Here is a 19,754-nt window from a genome sequence, read left to right as displayed (position 1 = left end):
GTAATGTTTACCCCTCCGCTATCTAGCACTTTCCCTACTGTTGCACTCACTGGAGTGGGAATAGTAATTGTTACCCCTCTTCTATCCAACACTTTCCCCACTGTTGCACTCACTGGAGTGGGAATAATAATGTTTGCCCCTCTGCTATCAAACACTTTCCCTACTGTTGCACTCATTGGAGTCGGAATAGTCATTTTTACCACTTCGCTATCCAACATTTTCCCTACTGTTGCACTCACATGAGTTAAAAAAGTAAATTAAATTCCTCCGCTATCCAACACTTACCCTACTTTTGCACTCACTCGAGTGAGAATAGTAGTTATTACCCCTTCGCTATCCAACACTTTCCCTACTGTTGCACTCTTTGGAGTGGGAATAGTAATTTTCCCCCCTCCGCTCTCCAACACTTTCCCTACTGTTGCACTCTTTGGAGTGGGAATAGTAATTTTTACCCCTCCGCTATCCAACACGTTTCCTACTGTGCTATCATTAGCGTGGCAATAGTAATTTTTACTCCTCTGCTATTTAACCCTTTCCCTACTGTTGCGCTCCTTGGAGTGGGAATAGTAAATATTGCCCCTCCGCTATCGTAATTCTTCCCTTCTGTTGCACTCATTGGAGTGGGAATAGTCATTTTTACCCCTCCGCTATCCAACATTTTCTCTACTGTTGCACTCACAGGAGTTGGAATAGTACATGTAATTGCTCCTCTATCCAACACTTACCCTACTGTTGGACTCACTGGAGTGGGAATAGTAATTTTTACCCTTCCCCTATCCAACACTTTCCCTACTGTTGCACTCTTTGGAGTGGGAATAGTAATTTTTCCCCCTCCGCTATCCAATACTTTCCCAACTGTTGCACTCTTCAGGTTGAGAATAGTATTTCCCCCCCTCCGCTATCCTACACTTTCCTTACTGTTGCTATCACTGGAGTGGGAATAGTAATTATTACCCCTCTGCTATCTAGCAATGTTCCTACTGTTGCACTCTTTGGAGTGGGAATAGTAATTTTTACTCCTCCTCTATCCAACATTTTCCCTACTGTTGCACTCTCAGGAGTTGGAAAAGTAAATGTAATTCCTCTGTTACCCAACACTTACCCTACGTTTGCACTCACTGGACTGGGAATATTAATTTTTACCCCTCCACTATCCAACACTTTCCCTACTGTTGCACTCTTTGCAATGGGAATAGTAATTTTTGCCCCTCCGCTATCCAACACTTTCCCTACTGTTGCACTCATTGGAGTGGGAATAGTAATTTTAACCCCTCCGCTATCCAACATTTTCCCTACTGTTGCACTCACAGGAGTTGGAATAGTAAATGTAATTCCTCCTCTATCCAACATTTACCCTACTTTCGCACTCACTGGAGTGGGAATTGTAATTTTTACCCTTCCACTATCCAACACTTTCCCTACTGTTGCACTCCTTGGAGTGGGAATAGTAATTTTTACCCCTCCGCTATCCAACACTTTCACATTTGTTTCACTCTTTAGAGTGGGTATATTAATGTCCCCCCTCCTCTATCCAACACTTTCCCTACTGTTCCTATCACTGGAGTTGGAATAGTAATTGTTACCCCTCTGCTATCTAGCAATGTTCCTACTGTTACACTCTTTGAAGTGGGAATAGTAATTATTGCCCCACCGCTATCCAACACTTTACCTGCTGTTGCACTCATTGGAATGTGAATATTAATTTTTACTCCTCCTCTATCCAACATTTTCCTTACTGTTGCACTCACAGGAGTTGGAATAGTAAATGTAATTTCTCTGTTACCCAACACTTACCCTACGTTTACACTCACTTTAGTGGAAATATTAATTTTTACCCCTCCGCTATCCAACACTTTCGCTACTGTTACACTCTTAGCAGTGGGAATAGTATTTTTTGCCCCTCCGCTATCCAACACTTTCCCTACTGTTGCACTCATAGGAGTGTGAATAGTAATTTTAACCCCTCCACTATCCAACACTTTCCCGACTGTTGCACTCCTTGGAGAGGGAATAGTAGTTTTTCTCTCTCTGCTATCCAACACTTTTCGTACTGTTGCTATCTCTCGAGTGTGAATAGTAATTATTACCCCTCCGCAAGCATTTTCCCTACTGTTTCACTCACTGCAGTGGGAATAGTCATTTTTACCCCTCCGCTATCCAACATTTTCCCTACTGTTGCACTCTTTGGAGTGGGAATAGTACTTTTTTTAATAGGATTTTTAAAACTGTTTATTAATTATGTTAATTATGGAAATGAATGTAAATAAAAATTTTGAAGTTTTTTGTTATCAGTGTGGTGTTATAGGGTAGGGAAAAAAAGAAAGACATTTATATTTTAATTACTTTTTTGTTTGTAAATATATGCTACTTTTAAACAGTTATTGTTTATAAATGTATTTATTAATTTATTTTATATATTATTTGTAGGTTTTTGCTATATGTAATTAATATTATTATGTCTTTTTATATGTCTAATATATTAAATGTTATATTTTTCAAATATTGTTTATTTTTATGAGTTTTTTAAATTTGGTAATATTTTTGTTTGTTTTTTCAATTGTTAAGTGTTATTAGTAATTTGTGTTTCTCTGCTGTCCAAAAGTTTAAGTAATGTTGCAATCACTGGCGTGGTAATAGTATTTTGTACCTCTCTGTTATTCAGTACTTTTCTTACTGTTGCATTCAATGGAGTGGAAATAGTAATGTTTACCCCTCCGCTATCTAGCACTTTCCCTACTGTTGCACTCACTGGAGTGGGAATAGTAATTGTTACCCCTCTTCTATCCAACACTTTCCCCACTGTTGCACTCACTGGAGTGGGAATAGTAATGTTTGCCCCTCTGCTATCAAACACTTTCCCTACTGTTGCACTCATTGGAGTCGGAATAGTCATTTTTACCACTTCGCTATCCAACATTTTCCCTACTGTTGCACTCACACGAGTTAAAAAAGTAAATTAAATTCCTCCGCTATCCAACACTTACCCTACTTTTGCATTCACTCGAGTGAGAATAGTAGTTATTACCCCTTCGCTATCCAACACTTTCCCTACTGTTGCACTCTTTGGAGTGGGAATAGTAATTTTCCCCCCTCCGCTCTCCAACACTTTCCCTACTGTTGCACTCTTTGGAGTGGGAATAGTAATTTTTACCCCTCCGCTATCCAACACGTTTCCTACTGTGCTATCATTAGCGTGGCAATAGTAATTTTTACTCCTCTGCTATTTAACCCTTTCCCTACTGTTGCGCTCCTTGGAGTGGGAATAGTAAATATTGCCCCTCCGCTATCGTAATTCTTCCCTTCTGTTGCACTCATTGGAGTGGGAATAGTCATTTTTACCCCTCCGCTATCCAACATTTTACCTACTGTTGAACTCAGAGGAGTTGGAATAGTAAATTAAATTAATCCTCTATCCGACACTTACCCTACATTTGCACTCACTGGAGTGGAAAAAGTAATTTTTACCCCTTCACTATCCAACATTTTCCCTACTGTTGCACTCTTTGGAGTGGGAAAAGTAATTATTGCCCCACCGCTATCCAACACTTTACCTACTGTTGCACTCTTTGCAGTGGGAAAAGTAATTTTTGCCCCTCCGCTATCCAACACTTTCCCTACTGTTGCACTCATTGGAGTGGGAATAGTAATTTTAACCCCTCCGCTATCCAACATTTTCCCTACTGTTGCACTCACAGGAGTTGGAATAGTAAATGTAATTCCTCCTCTATCCAACACTTACCCTACTTTTGCACTCACTGGAGTGGGAATTGTAATTTTTACCCTTCCACTCTCCAACACTTTCCCTACTGTTGCACTCCTTGGAGTGGGAATAGTAATTTTTCCCCGTCCGCTATCCAACACTTTCACATTTGTTTCACTCTTTAGAGTGGGTATAGTAATGTCCCCCCTCCTCTATCCAACACTTTCCCTACTGTTCCTATCACTGGAGTTGGAATAGTAATTGTTACCCCTCTGCTATCTAGCAATGTTCCTACTGTTACACTCTTTGAAGTGGGAATAGTAATTATTGCCCCACCGCTATCCAACACTTTACCTGCTGTTGCACTCATTGGAATGTGAATATTAATTTTTACTCCTCCTCTATCCAACATTTTCCTTACTGTTGCACTCACAGGAGTTGGAATAGTAAATGTAATTTCTCTGTTACCCAACACTTACCCTACGTTTGCACTCACTGGAGTGGGAATATTAATTTTTACCCCTCCGCTATTCAACACTTTCGCTACTGTTACACTCTTAGCAGTGGGAATAGTATTTTTTGCCCCTCCCCTATCCAACACTTTCCCTACTGTTGCACTCATAGGAGTGTGAATAGTAATTTTAACCCCTCCACTATCCAACACTTTCCCGACTGTTGCACTCCTTGGAGAGGGAATAGTAGTTTTTCCCTCTCTGCTATCCAGCACTTTTCGTACTGTTGCTATCTCTCGAGTGTGAATAGTAATTATTACCCCTCCGCTACCAAGCATTTTCCCTACTGTTTCACTCACTGCAGTGGGAATAGTCATTTTTACCCCTCCGCTATCCAACATTTTCCCTACTGTTGCACTCTTTGGAGTGGGAATAGTACCTTTTTTTAATAGGATTTTTAAAATTGTTTATTAATTATGTTAATTATGGAAATGAATGTAAATAAAAATGTTGAAGTGTTTTGTTATCAGTGTGGTGTTATAGGGTAGGGAAAAAAAGAAAGACATTTATATTTTAATTACTTTTTTGTTTGTAAATATATGCTACTTTTAAACAGTTATTGTTTATAAATGTATTTATTAATATATTTTATATATTATTTGTAGGTTTTTGCTATATGTAATTAATATTATTATGTCTTTTTATATGTCTAATATATTAAATGTTATATTTTTCAAATATTGTTTATTTTTATGAGTTTTTTAAATTTGGTAATATTTTTGTTTGTTTTTTCAATTGTTAAGTGTTATTAGTAATTTGTGTTTCTCTGCTGTCCAAAAGTTTAAGTAATGTTGCAATCACTGGCGTGGTAATAGTATTTTGTACCTCTCTGTTATTCAGTACTTTTCCTACTGTTGCATTCAATGGAGTGGAAATAGTAATGTTTACCCCTCCGCTATCTAGCACTTTCCCTACTGTTGCACTCACTGGAGTGGGAATAGTAATTGTTACCCCTCTTCTATCCAACACTTTCCCCACTGTTGCACTCACTGGAGTGGGAATAGTAATGTTTGCCCCTCTGCTATCAAACACTTTCCCTACTGTTGCACTCATTGGAGTCGGAATAGTCATTTTTACCACTTCGCTATCCAACATTTTCCCTACTGTTGCACTCACACGAGTTAAAAAAGTAAATTAAATTCCTCCGCTATCCAACACTTACCCTACTTTTGCACTCACTCGAGTGAGAATAGTAGTTATTACCCCTCCGCTATCCAACACTTTCCCTACTGTTGCACTCTTTGGAGTGGGAATAGTAATTTTCCCCCCTCCGCTCTCCAACACTTTCCCTACTGTTGCACTCTTTGGAGTGGGAATAGTAATTTTTACCCCTCCGCTATCCAACACGTTTCCTACTGTGCTATCATTAGCGTGGCAATAGTAATTTTTACTCCTCTGCTATTTAACCCTTTCCCTACTGTTGCGCTCCTTGGAGTGGGAATAGTAAATATTGCCCCTCCGCTATCGTAATTCTTCCCTTCTGTTGCACTCATTGGAGTGTGAATATTAATTTTTACCCCTCCGCTATCCAAAATGTTCTCTACTGTTGCACTCACAGGAGTTGGAATGGAAAATTTACCTCCTCCGCTATCCAACACTTACCCTACTTTTGCACTCACTGGAGTGGGAATAGTTATTTTTACGCCTCCGCTTTCCAACGCTTTCCCTACTGTTGCACTCTTTGGAGTGGAAAGAGTAATTTTTGCCCCTCCGCTATTGTCAGGAACTTGAGCGCACAAGGGTGCCGGACTGTGGGGGCTACAACCACTCTCTTGCCCAGAATTCATGTTGGTTGGCCTGCCTTGGTTAGAAGGCAGCGCCTCAAGATAGGGGTTCAGCGCTAAGGTTAGCGCTGCAGTTTTCCGGTGGTTGGCGCGTGACTTAGAGCACAGCTGAGGCTCTTACTGGCTCTGAGTACCGCGCACTTCACCGAGTTCATTGAGGAATTCAGAGGTGCTCAGCTGCGTTCGTATAGAATAAGAGTAGTCAGGCGTTTTGAATTCTCGCAGTTTTTCGACGATAGCTTAGTTTTCTTCTACGCATCTTTACCTTGATGTAATTAAGCAGAAGAAATTACGGCGTGAGCTTACCAGCCTCCCATTTTCAGCTCTTCAAGTCTTCTTCCTTTTCCAGTCACGCAAGTACCCTATGGGAATTAAAAGATAAAAAACAAATTATAGTTTAAGACTTATCAAGTCAATTATTCACAGAAATGTTTACCTAGAAATTATAGTAATTCGTTTCAAAAGCGTTAGAGTAAATCCTTACCTAAAGTCTTCTTTCCTGCTGTAAATCAGCACCTACTTCTTTACCTGTAAATAAAAGAAAACAAGAAACGAAAAAGAAAAAGGTTAATAATAGTTATAGAGAAATAAGATAATAGAAAGTGAACAGAAAAGTCAATAACTAGAAAATGATTGTTAAAGTTATCTTAACAGGATATACAACTTTACCACATGTCTACTGAGTAAATACAGTACTATGGCAACAATATCCATTAGAAGAGAGGCAATAGCTCGGTCTCCTTTGGCTAGGTAGCTAGAAGCCCAGGAAGGAAGCAAGCATGTTAAATAATAGATGTATAAGGTTTGACCATAGTAATCTTTTGCTTGTATATTACAGTGTGAGCAGCACCAGATGAAACTAACTAGGTAGCGGGAGAAGACACCAGACTAGAAGACCCAGCTGTCTCTTCTCTGTCCCATACCCCTTTCCCCCCGGGAATTCTTTCACGTGACTAGAGTTACCTTTTGGTGCGTGGAGGGAGGCATTGGGAACAGCTCGCCAATCTGCTCCTGTGAAGTTCCTGGGAAACTTCAAGTGAGACTCGCTGACAGGTTTCCAACACTTTCCCTACTGTTGCACTTAAGGAGTGGGAATAGTAATTGCTACCCCTCCGCTATCTAACATTTCCCTACTGTTGCACTCACTGGAGTGGGAATAGTAATTTTTGCCCCTCTGCTATCCAACACTTTCCCTACTGTTGCACTCTTTGGCGTGGGAATAGTAAGTTTTTTCCCCTCCACTATCCAACACATTCCCTACTGTTGCACTTACGGAGTTGGAATAGTAAATGTAATTACTCCGCTATCCAACACTTACCCTACTTTTGCATTCACTGGAGTGGGAATAGTAATTTTTACCCCTCCGCTATCCAACAGTTTCCCTACTGTTGCACTCACTGGAGTGGGAATAGTAATTTTCCCCCTCCACTATCCAACATTTTCCCTAGTGTTGCACTCACAGGAGTTGGAATAGTAACTTAAATTCCTCCGCTATCCAACACTTACCCTACTTTTGCACTCACTGGAGTGGGAATAGTAATTTTTACCCCTCCACTATCCAACACTTTCCCTACATTGCACTCTTTGGAGTGGGAATAGTACTTTTTATTAATAGGATTTTTAAAATTGTTTATTAATTATGTTAATTATGGAAATGAATGTAAATAAAAATGTTGAAGTGTTTTGTTATCAGTGTGGTGTTATAGGGTAGGGAAAAAATGAAAGACATTTATATTTTAATTACTTTTTTGTTTGTAAATATATGCTACTTTTAAACAGTTATTGTTTATAAATGTATTTATTAATTTATTTTATATATTATTTGTAGGTTTTTGCTATATGTAATTAATATTATTAAGTCTTTTTATATGTCTAATATATTAAATGTTATATTTTTCAAATATTGTTTATTTTATGAGTTTTTTAAATTTGGTAATATTTTTGTTTGTTTTTTCAATTGTTAAGTGTTATTAGTAATTTGTGTTTCTCTGCTGTCCAAAAGTTTAAGTAATGTTGCAATCACTGGCGTGGTAATAGTATTTTGTACCTCTCTGTTATTTAGTACTTTTCCTACTGTTGCATTCAATGGAGTGGAAATAGTAATGTTTACCCCTCCGCTATCTAGCACTTTCCCTACAGTTGCACTCACTGGAGTGGGAATAGTAATTGTTACCCCTCTTCTATCCAACACTTTCCCCACTGTTGCACTCACTGGAGTGGGAATAGTAATGTTTGCCCCTCTGCTATTAAACACTTTCCCTACTGTTGCACTCATTGGAGTGGGAATAGTAATTTTTACCCCTTCGCTATCCAACATTTTCCCTACTGTTGCACTCACACGAGTTAAAAAAGTAAATTAAATTCCTCCGCTATCCAACACTTACCCTACTTTTGCACTCATTCGAGTGAGAATAGTAGTTATTACCCCTCCGCTATCCAACACTTTCCCTACTGTTGCACTCTTTGGAGTGGGAATAGTAATTTTCCCCCCTCCGCTCTCCAACACTTTCCCTACTGTTGCACTCTTTGGAGTGGGAATAGTAATTTTTACCCCTCCGCTATCCAACACGTTTCCTACTGTGCTATCATTAGCGTGGCAATAGTAATTTTTACTCCTCTGCTATTTAACCCTTTCCCTACTGTTGCGCTACTTGGAGTGGGAATAGTAAATATTGCCCCTCCGCTATCGTAATTCTTCCCTTCTGTTGCACTCATTGGAGTGTGAATATTAATTTTTACCCCTCCGCTATCCAAAATGTTCTCTACTGTTGCACTCACAGGAGTTGGAATGGAAAATGTACCTCCTCCGCTATCCAACACTTACCCTACTTTTGCACTCACTGGAGTGGGAATAGTTATTTTTACGCCTCCGCTTTCCAACACTTTCCCTACTGTTGCACTCTTTGGAGTGGAAAGAGTAATTTTTGCCCCTCCCCTATTGTCAGGAACTTGAGCGCACAAGGGTGCCGGACTGTGGGGGCTACAACCACTCTCTTGCCCAGAATTTATGTTGGTTGGCCTGCCTTGGTTAGAAGGCAGCGCCTCAAGATAGGGGTTCAGCGCTAAGGTTAGCGCTGCAGTTTTCCGGTGGTTGGCGCGTGACTTAGAGCACAGCTGAGGCTCTTACTGGCTCTGTGTACCGCGCACTTCACGGAGTTCATTGAGGAATTCAGAGGTGCTCCGCTGCGTTCGTGTAGAATAAGCGTAGTCAGGCGTTTTGAATTCTCGTTGTTTTTTGACGATAGCTTAGTTTTCTTCTATGCATCTTTACCTTGATGTAATTAAGCAGAAGAAATTACGGCGTGAGCTTACCAGCCTCCCATTTTCAGCTCTTCAAGTCTTCTTCCTTTTCCAGTCACGCAAGTACCCTATGGGAATTAAAAGATAAAAAACAAATTATAGTTTAAGACTTATCAAGTCAATTATTCACAGAAATGTTTACCTAGAAATTATAGTAATTCGTTTGAAAAGAGTTAGAGTAAATCCTTACCTAAAGTCTTCCTTTCTGCTGTAAATCAGCACCTACTTCTTTACCTGTAAATAAAAGAAAACAAGAAACGAAAGAAAAAGGTTAATAATAGTTATAGAGAAATAAGATAATAGAAAGTGAACAGAAAAGTCAATAACGAGAAAATAATTGTTAATGTTATCTTCACAGGATATACAACTTTACCACATCTCTACTGAGTAAATACATTACTAAGGCAACAATATCCATTAGAAGAGAGGCAATAGCTCGGTCTCCTTTGGCTAGGTAGCCAGAAGCCAAGGAAGGAAGCAAGCATGTTAAATAATCGATGTATAAGGTTTGACCCTAGTAATCTTTTGCTTGTATATTACAGTGTGAGCAGCACCAGATGAAACTAACTAGGTAGCGGGAGAAGACACCAGACTAGAAGACGCAGCTGTCTCTTCCCTGTCCCATACCCCTTTCCCCCCGGGAATTCTTTCACGTGACTAGAGTTACCTTTTGGTGCGTGGAGGGAGGCATTGGGAACAGCTCGCCAATCTGCTCCTGTGAAGTTCCTGGGGAACTTCAAGTAAGACTCGCTGACAGCTTTCCAACACTTTCCCTACTGTTGCACTTACGGAGTGGGAATAGTAATTGTTACCCCTCTGCTATCTAACATTTCCCTACTGTTGCACTCACTGGAGTGGGAATAGTAATTTTTGCCCCTCTGCTATCCAACACTTTCCCTACTGTTGCACTCTTTGGCGTGGGAATAGTAATTTTTCCCCTCCACTATCCAACACATTCCCTACTGTTGCACTTACGGAGTTGGAATCGTAAATGTAATTACTCCGCTATACAACACTTACCCTACTTTTGCATTCACTGGAGTGGGAATAGTAATTTTTACCCCTCCGCTATCCAACAGTTTCCCTACTCTTGCACTCTTTGGCTTGGGAATAGTAATTTTTCCCCCTCCACTATCCAACACGTTCCGTACTGTTGCACTCACTGGAGTGGGAATAGTAATTTTTACCCCTCCACTATCCAACATTTTCCCTAGTGTTGCACTCACAGGAGTTGGAATAGTAAATTAAATTCCTCCGCTATCCAACACTTACCCTACTTTTGCACTCACTGGAGTGGGAATAGTAATTTTACCCCTCCACTTTCCCTACTTTGCACTCTTTGGAGTGCAAATAGTAATTTTTACTCCTCCTCTATCCAACATTTTCCCTACTGTTGCACTCACAGGACTGGGAATAGTAAATGTAATTCCTCCACTATCCAACACTTACCCTACGTTTGCACTCACTGGAGTGGGAATGGTAATTTTTACCCCCCCGCTATCCTACACTTTCCCTACTGTTGCACTCTTTGGAGCGGGAATAGTAATTGTCGCCCATCCACTATCCAACACTTTCCCTAGTGTTGCACTCACTGGAGTGGGAATAGTCATTTTTACCCCTCTGCTATCCAACATTTTCCACACTGTTGCACTCACAGGAGTTGGAATAGAAAATGTAATTCCTCCGCTATCCAACACTTACCCTACTTTTGCACTCACTGGAGTGGGATTAGTCATTTTTACCCCTCCTCTATCCAACACTTTCCTTACTGTTGCACTCTTTGGAGCGGGAATAGTAATTTTTGCCCCTCCACTATCCAACAATTTCCATACTGGTTGCACTCATTGGAGTTTGAATAGTAAATTTTTACCCCTCCGCTATCCAACCCTTTCCCGACTGTTGCAATCTTTGGAGTAGGAATAGTCATTTTTCCCTCTCCGCTATCCAACACTTTCCATACTGTTTCTATTACTGGAGTGGAAATAGTAATTTCTACCCCTCCGCTATCTAGCACTTTCCCTACTGTTTCCCTACTGTTGCACTCACTGGAGTGGGAATAGTAATTTTTACCCCTCGGCTATCGAACACTTTTCCTACTGTTGCACTCACTGGAGTGAGAATAGTAATTTTTGCCCCTCTGCTATCTAACACTTTCCCTACTGTTGCACTCATTGGAGTGGAAATAGTGATTTTTACCCCTCCACTATCCAACAGTTTCCCTACTGTTGCACTCACTGCAGTTGCAATAGTAAATTAAATTCCTCCGCTATCCAACACTTACCCTACTTTTGCACTCACTGGAGTGGGAAAAGTAATTGTTACCCCTGCGCTATCCAACACTTTCCCTACTGTTGCACTCTTTGGAGTGGGAATAGTAATTTTTCCCCCACCGCTATCTAACACTTTCCTTACTGTTGCACTCTTTAGGGTGAAAAAATTAATTATTGTCCCTCCCCTATCCAACACTTTCCCTACTGTTGCACTCATTGGAGTGTGAATAGTAATTTTTCCCAACCCGCTATCCAACACTCTCCCTTCTGTTTCTATCACTGGAGTGGGAATAGTAATTTTTACCCCTCCGCTATTCAACACTTTCCCAACTGTTGCACTCACTGGAGTGGGAATAGTTATTTTTATTAATAAGACTTTTTAAAATTGATTATTAATTATGTTAATTAAGGAAATACATTTAATAAAAAATGTTTATATTTTAATTATTTTTTTTGTTTGTAAATATTTGCTACTTTTAAACAATTATTGTTTATAAATGTTCAAATAATTTATTTTATATGTTATTTGTAGGTTTTTGTTATATGTAATTAATATTATAATATGTGTTCTTTTTATATGTCTAATATATTTAATTTTATATTTTTTAATATTGTTTATTTATTGTCATGATTTTTAAAAATATTTTTGTGTTTTTTTCAATTGTTAAGTGTTATTAGTAATTTTTGTTTCCCTGCTATCCAAAACTTTCCCCAATGTTGCAATCACTAGTGTGGGAATAGTAATGTTTACCTCTCTGCTATTCACCACTTTCCCTACTGTTGCAGTCAATGGAGTGGAAATAGTAATTTTTACCCCTCCACTATCTAGCACTTTTCCTACTATTGCACTCATTGAAGTGGGAATAGTAATTTTTACCCTTCCCCTATCCAACACTTTCCCTACTGTTGCACTCTTTGGAGTGGGAATAGTCATTTTTTACCCCTCCGCTATTCAACACTTTCCCTACTGTTGAACTCTTTAGAGTGGGAATAGTCATTTTTCTCCTCCGATATCCAACCTACAGTTGCTATCACTGGAGTGGAAATAGTAATTTTTACCCCTCCCCATCAAACACTTTCCCTACTGTTTCACTCACTGGAGTTGGAATAGAAAATGTAATGATTCCACTATCCAACACCATCCCTAATGTTGCACTTATTATATTGGGAAATGTAAGTTATTTTTTTTTAAATAGTTTGATGTTTTAATTTATTATAGAATGTTTTTTTAATTTTAAATTATTCATATATATATTATTTTATATAATTTAAAAGTTTAAAAAATAAATAAAGATAATAGTTAATAAATAATTATTATTTTTTAAATCTTTTTATTATTTTAAAGCAAAAATGAAAAAAATAAACAGACATATCCGGTGCCATAAATACATACGATATTACCAGGGTGAAGAGGTACAAAAAACAGGATAAACTTAATACAGCAAAATTCTTCAAGAGGTCCGCACTATTAAGCACAAAAATAAAATTGACAGCAGTATAATCGCTAAACAGTTTAGAAGCGGATCCTCAACACCCACCCACCCACAAATCAAATATCAGGAGAATCATGGCAACCTGACACTAGAAGTTAAGGATCAGAGTCCGGATATTACGACAACAGTACATGTATAGGAAAGACTAGGAAAAAAATGAAAAATTAGAAAAATAATATGGACGATAACGAAAAGAAAACAATACACCCATCCCCCCACCCTGCACCCCTGCAAACGGTTACCGCCTAACCCCCAGTAGCAGCGTGCCTGTCGCCCCAACTAACTAGGTTCTAAAAGAAGAAATCTACCAGAGTAGAGAAGAGAAGTGGAGGAGGGCATATTTGTACGGGCCCCCGGTCGCTCCTCCCCCCCGCCAGAATCATAAATCCCCAAATTGAAGTCAAGAAAACTATCGGATAACATACATATGTCTCTACAAGGGGTAATTCAATCACCGCCCAGCCATTCCAAGGCATAAGTTTAACAGATCCCGTGTCCATCGTTCGTAAGTAAAAACCCAGTCTTTCAAACTCATCCTTGCCCCTTTCGATCAGACGCAGGAGTCCCCTCTGGACAAACCGCCTCTGCCACCAGACAGTCCGAGGACGAAGAAAATGTAAGAGAATTCAATGCGAGACAAAGTAATAGAACGAGAGTGCTGTGAACACCGACAGGTCTAGAGACTCCCCTCCACGTCATGTAGTCCCAACGTTGATCCTTCCGCCACCTTAGTGGCCCCGATGTATGGAGGAGTGACGCAGTTCCATTCCGATAACAGTTCTCATCAAAAGTCTCTAAAATGGAAACAACAATTAGTTCTTCCATAGGCGGCAGCGATCGTAGGCTTGGCGATCCATTGGTGGCATTGAGTTTTTTCTCATCTTCCATGACACTGGGCAAAGGCTCCGACACATCACCCAGTACGGGGTCTACTTCCTCCAGCAGAGTGGCCATCTTGAGTGTCTCGGTCGTCCCCGTTTCTTGTAGTGGAGTAGGGTCCGGTCCAATTTGTACCAACTCAGACAAGCGCACCATCATCGTCTGAATACGCTCTAATAAATAATTGTTAAGTAAATATATGTATATGTAAAAATGTTATATTTGTAAGTTTATCTTTTTTTAAATTAAGTTTATTTGGTATATTTATTTAATCTGTTTATTAAATTTAGTTGGCTAAAAGTAATATTAATAATTAATATATTTAGTATATATTATTTTATTGTATATATATTTTTACATCGATATATTTTACAGCTATATTTTTTTACCTCAATATTTTTAATTCAATATTTTTGTACTTACCTGTCAAGGTATTAAGGGGTCGATTAGGATGGCGGACGGAAACGTGTACCGTCCGCCGCGGAAGGTGGCAAGCTACTCCGGACCTGTCCGCGGAAAATCCGCAACAGCAATTAGGATAAAACATACAAAAAACGCCGACCGCGGCGTACGGAGCACTCCAATCCCCGTCCGCGGCGGTCGGAGTACACCTGAGTCCGCGGCAGGCGGACGGAACAGTAAAAACACCGACCGCCGCGTACGCACATGACCGCGAATACATCCACCACCCCCGCTATACCTGCGCAATGTCCGTGTCCGCAATTAGGATAACTCCGCAAGTACCCCGGTAGTCACCGCCATCCACGTCCGCAGCGGAACCAATGCACCGAGAATCCGTGCACCACAGCGGAACGACAACACAAACAACATCCCTACTGTCAAACCAATGCCATACATTGGCACGGAAGTTTATCACCAAACACACGAAAAAAAACGCCCACCCACCGAAAATATCCAAACCAATCACAACACACAATGATCCACCGCCAAGCACCACACAATCCACACCTGCCAACACTCCCACCTAGCACCTGACTGCCAATAACCATTCAGACACGGTCTAGACACACACCATAAAAGAACTCCCACCCACTCCACAACTCCTCTGCATCACAGCATAGCTGCTAGCAGGACACACCACTGAACTGAGCCCAAAGAGAAATAGCATTCACACAACCCACACCCAAACACACCCACCACACAAACACCCACCACACCATTCTTACACACCACACACCTGCACCACCCCATCCACGCAAACCCACACCCCGAGCACCACACACCATGGCACCAAAAAAAACCCCCAAATTCACTGACACCGAGTTGAAGGTTATGGTCGATGAGATCATCCGTGTGGAACCCCACTTATTCGGGGCCCTAGTGCAGCAGACCAGCATAGCCAGGAGAAACAGCATGTGGGACCGGATAGTCACCAGGGTGAATGCCTCCGGGAGCGTCCCGAGGACGAAGCAGGACATCCAGAGGCGGTGGCACGATCTAAAGACCCGAGTCAAAGCCATACGAGCCAAGAACTATCTCCGGGCTAATCATACAGGCGGTGGAACCCCTCCGGAGCCCTTACCCTACACCGAGTGGGAGGAGAAGGTGATGACCATCATCCACCCTGAGAGCCTTGATGGACTTCCTGAGGGAGAAGAGGCTGGTAAGTACAAACCAAGCACCACGAGCACTACTACATGGTGTGCCTCACACAACTGTGAAGACACATCTCCCAGAGCCCAACCCATGCATGCAGTCCACATACTCACCAACGTCGAAATCACTCCAACAGGCCCCCATGTCCATAGGGATGGCGGTGGCGGTGGGTGGTGGTGGGTGTGAGGGGATGGAACTACAACTCCCAACAGGCCCCCATGTCCATAGGGATGGCGGTGGCGGTGGGTGGTGGTGGGTGTGAGGGGATGGAACTACAACTCCCAACAGGCCCCCATGTCCATAGGGATGGCGGTGGCGGTGGTGGTGGGTGTGAGGGGATGGAACCACAACTCCCAACAGGCCCCCATGTCCATAGGGATGGCGGTGGCGGTGGTGGTGGGTGGTGGTGGGTGTGAGGGGATGGAACTACAACTCCCAACAGGCCCCCATGTCCATAGGGATGGCGGTGGCGGTGGTGGTGGGTGTGAGGGGATGGAACCACAACTCCCAACAGGCCCCCATGTCCATAGGGATGGCGGTGGCGGTGGTGGTGGGTGGTGGTGGGTGTGAGGGGATGGAACTACAACTCCCAACAGGCCCCCATGTCCATAGGGATGGCGGTGGCGGTGGTGGTGGGTGTGAGGGGATGGAACCACAACTCCCAACAGGCCCCCATGTCCATAGGGATGGCGGTGGTGGTGGGTGTGAGGGGATGTAACCACAACTCCCAACAGGCCCCCATGTCCATAGGGATGGCGGTGGTGGTGGGTGGGGTGAGTACCAGTGCAGACAGAATCGGCCAAAAAAGTGAAAACAACCTGTCAAGTCCACATTACTCATCATCACATTTTGGTTTTGCAGGTCATCCTCATCTGACAGCTGGAAGCAACACCCGCCCTCCAGACTCGCCAATCACAGACGTCTCAGGGGACGATTGGCCAGCCACCTCCGGGGCAGAGGATGATCCCGGCACAAGCAGCCAGCCAGGGCCATCTGGCTCCCAGGTCACCCCTGCACCAACAACTACGGCCTCTGCCATTGTGACAACACCGGCCACTGTGACCTGCACAGCCACCACCAGCACCACCTCCACCACCACCACCACTGCTACCACCACTCCTGCCACCCTGCCCAACCCAACGGCCAACGCCGTGCCAGCGCCATCCCAGCCACGCAGGGAGAGTGTGAGGCAAGGCAGAGATGCAAGGCCAGATCCGGCAGGCAGGAGCATACGTCAAAGAACACGGGAGGATACCAACACACCCAATCCAGTGCAACAGTCATTGGAGGCACTGGGCAGGGTGGAGGTGAGCTACCAACGTGGTCAGGCACAGGCAGACCGGGCCCACCAGGACTTTGTAGATAACACTGCAATGTTGGGGGCCATTGAGAGGCGGCTTGGCCAACTAGTGGACATCTTCACCAGGACAATCAGGCCACAAACACCGCCACCGCCACCGCCACCGCCACCGCCACCGCCACCTGCGGCGGATGTGGTACCCGATGCCCCTGCGCAACCAGCTGACACCGTACCGGCAGTAAGACGGAGGGGCCGACCGAGGCTGGAAGTGGGCGACAGCAGTGTGGAAGCACCTGCCACACGCTCCAAGAGGAACAGAAAATGACTGTCCCAGTACCTGCGCATGCCATTCACCCTGCCAACTATCCGGTCCCACCTGCCACAGGCCTGCTGTACTAGGCAGACACCACCCTATGTGGTGTCCGCACGGACATTTCATCTGCCATAACCTTCAACTCTCACTCCCCCACCCCTTCACTCATTTGTAAATATGCACCTACACCCATGCACATTTTGTAAATAAAAGCCACTTACTCACTCAATCATGTGTTGTCTCCATGTTTATTCACATGAATGCATCAGAAACAGATGTTACTAGGTACAGGTATCCAACTGGTACAGAATCATGGCGCTGCGGGAGTGACCTAGGGAAAATAGAAACCGCAAAGACACGTCAGGAAACAAGATCACACACATCAGAACACACTGCAGTGCAACATTTAACTACCCACACGCATCACAACAGTAATGGATGAGACGAAACACATCATGGAGACGTGCATTGGCCACAATTTAGCACACACACACACATGCATGCATCACATAGCAGAACACAGAGATGAAGCACACCACTATGCCACAACACCAGCACACATTCACAGGGCATACCCAAGCAGCACAAGAGGAGCACACTCACAATCAAGGGAAGTAGCGATCAATGATCTGGCGCCTCTGGTCCACACCTTCCTCCTCACCACTATCCTCATCAGTTGACATGGCTGGGTCGGGAGGGCGAGGAACTTGCAGTTCATCAGGGTCCAAGAGCAGTTCAATGTTATAGCGCACAGCCAGGTTGTGAAGCATGCAGCACGCTATCACGATCTTGCATACTTTGCCTGGTGAGTAAGGCAGGGCCCCTCCAGTCTTATCCAGGCACCGAAACCTTGACTTGAGCAGGCCAAATGTCCGTTCTACCACTCGACGTGTCCTACCATGGGCATCATTGTATCTCATTTCTCCTGGTGTAGTGGGATTGCGTAAGGGACTGAGCAGCCAAGGCCTGTTTGGGTAAGCCGAGTCGCCTGTGTTGGTGGAAGAGAGAGAGAGAAACATCACAACCTGCATTGTGGGGCACACCATGCCACACAGATATCACTCCTGTCACCACAGCATACTCACCAACAAGCCACGCTTGTGCTGGACGAAGATTAGCCATCAGTTGGGGGACCATGCTGCTCCGCATGATGTGGGCGTCATGTGCAGAGCCAGGGAATCTTGCACACACATGTGAGATGATGTTGTCGGCCTGGCACACCACCTGCACGTTCAGGGAATGGAAGTGTTTCCGATTCCTATACACCTGCTCACGTGCCCGTGGTGCAATGATCGCGATATGCGTGCCATCAATGGAACCCACAACGTGTGGTATACGACCCAGGGCATAGAAGCCAGCTTTGACCGCTGGCAAGTCCGCCGCCTGAGGGAAATGTATATAGTCATGCTTGTACAGCATCATGGCTGTCAGTACATCCCGGAGTACCGTGCTGAACATGGCCTGTGACATTCCCCCGGCATCTCCAACTGTGTACTGGAATGTGCCTGTTGCGAAGAAATGGAGTGCCGCCATCACCTTTTGCGTGGGTGTCATGGAACCTGGATAGGTTCTTCGCGGCTGCAGATGAGGAGACAATAGGGTCACAAGTTGCAACAATCGACGGCGATCCAGCCTGAATTTCCGGATCACCTCCTCGTCCACCATATCCTCCAGCACAGTGTATGGGCGAAGGACATTTGGAGCCCTCCTGTGTGGGAGTAGATGGAATGGAAGTCAATTAACATACAACGCACGTGTGTGCACCCAATCACATGTCAACGCCCTCTACCAACATGTAGTATCCAGTGTATGCTTGTCATATGTGTGACTCCTCTGATTGTCAGGACAACATGGACCGACGTAGCTACAATGTGCATCCACTAGCAACATGATGTTTAGCAACATGTGCAATGCACAGTGTCTCACCTCAACATCACTGCCAACCAGACATGTGACATGACCCACATGTGTAGGCCCAACATCACATGCACACATGCAAGTACATGCACACATACTAAATTAAACACCCCCCCACCCCCCCATATCATGATGCCCCAATGGCAACACCAGGAATGGTGGGCATACGGACATCACATGCATGGGGACACAATAGGCAACACACATGTACAGTACACAACAGAACCCCCACCATAGTCATCATCTGACACATACCACTCACTCACAACTGATTCACAGGTGCCCATTCATACGGGATCTACTGTGTACATGTGAGGTACGACTGAATTGTGTAGGGTACTACCCGATGTGGACATGCACACGTGATGGACACTTGTGGCTCACCGATGGCCATGGTATGGACACACATGGGATGGAGCATGACATGTGTAGCCACGCAATCACGCACACAACCGTGAGCAGGCAGCTGCAGACAATGGTACAAGGTGCATCATCGGCTAAGATGCTAACATTGATCACGCCATGGCGGTGCACTGCATCCGCTGTATACGTCTGGGCATACGCGGGCCGCCTTCGACATTCACACTGTCTGCACGTGCACAGACCGTCACGCCCACACACCGGCAAGTGCATGTGTAAGGTTCCGGGACGGATGGTCGATTTGCAACA

This window comes from Lissotriton helveticus, chromosome 6 (assembly GCF_964261635.1).
Source record: "Lissotriton helveticus chromosome 6, aLisHel1.1, whole genome shotgun sequence".
Classification (NCBI taxonomy): domain Eukaryota; kingdom Metazoa; phylum Chordata; class Amphibia; order Caudata; family Salamandridae; genus Lissotriton; species Lissotriton helveticus.
This window is presented reverse-complemented; position numbering follows the sequence as displayed.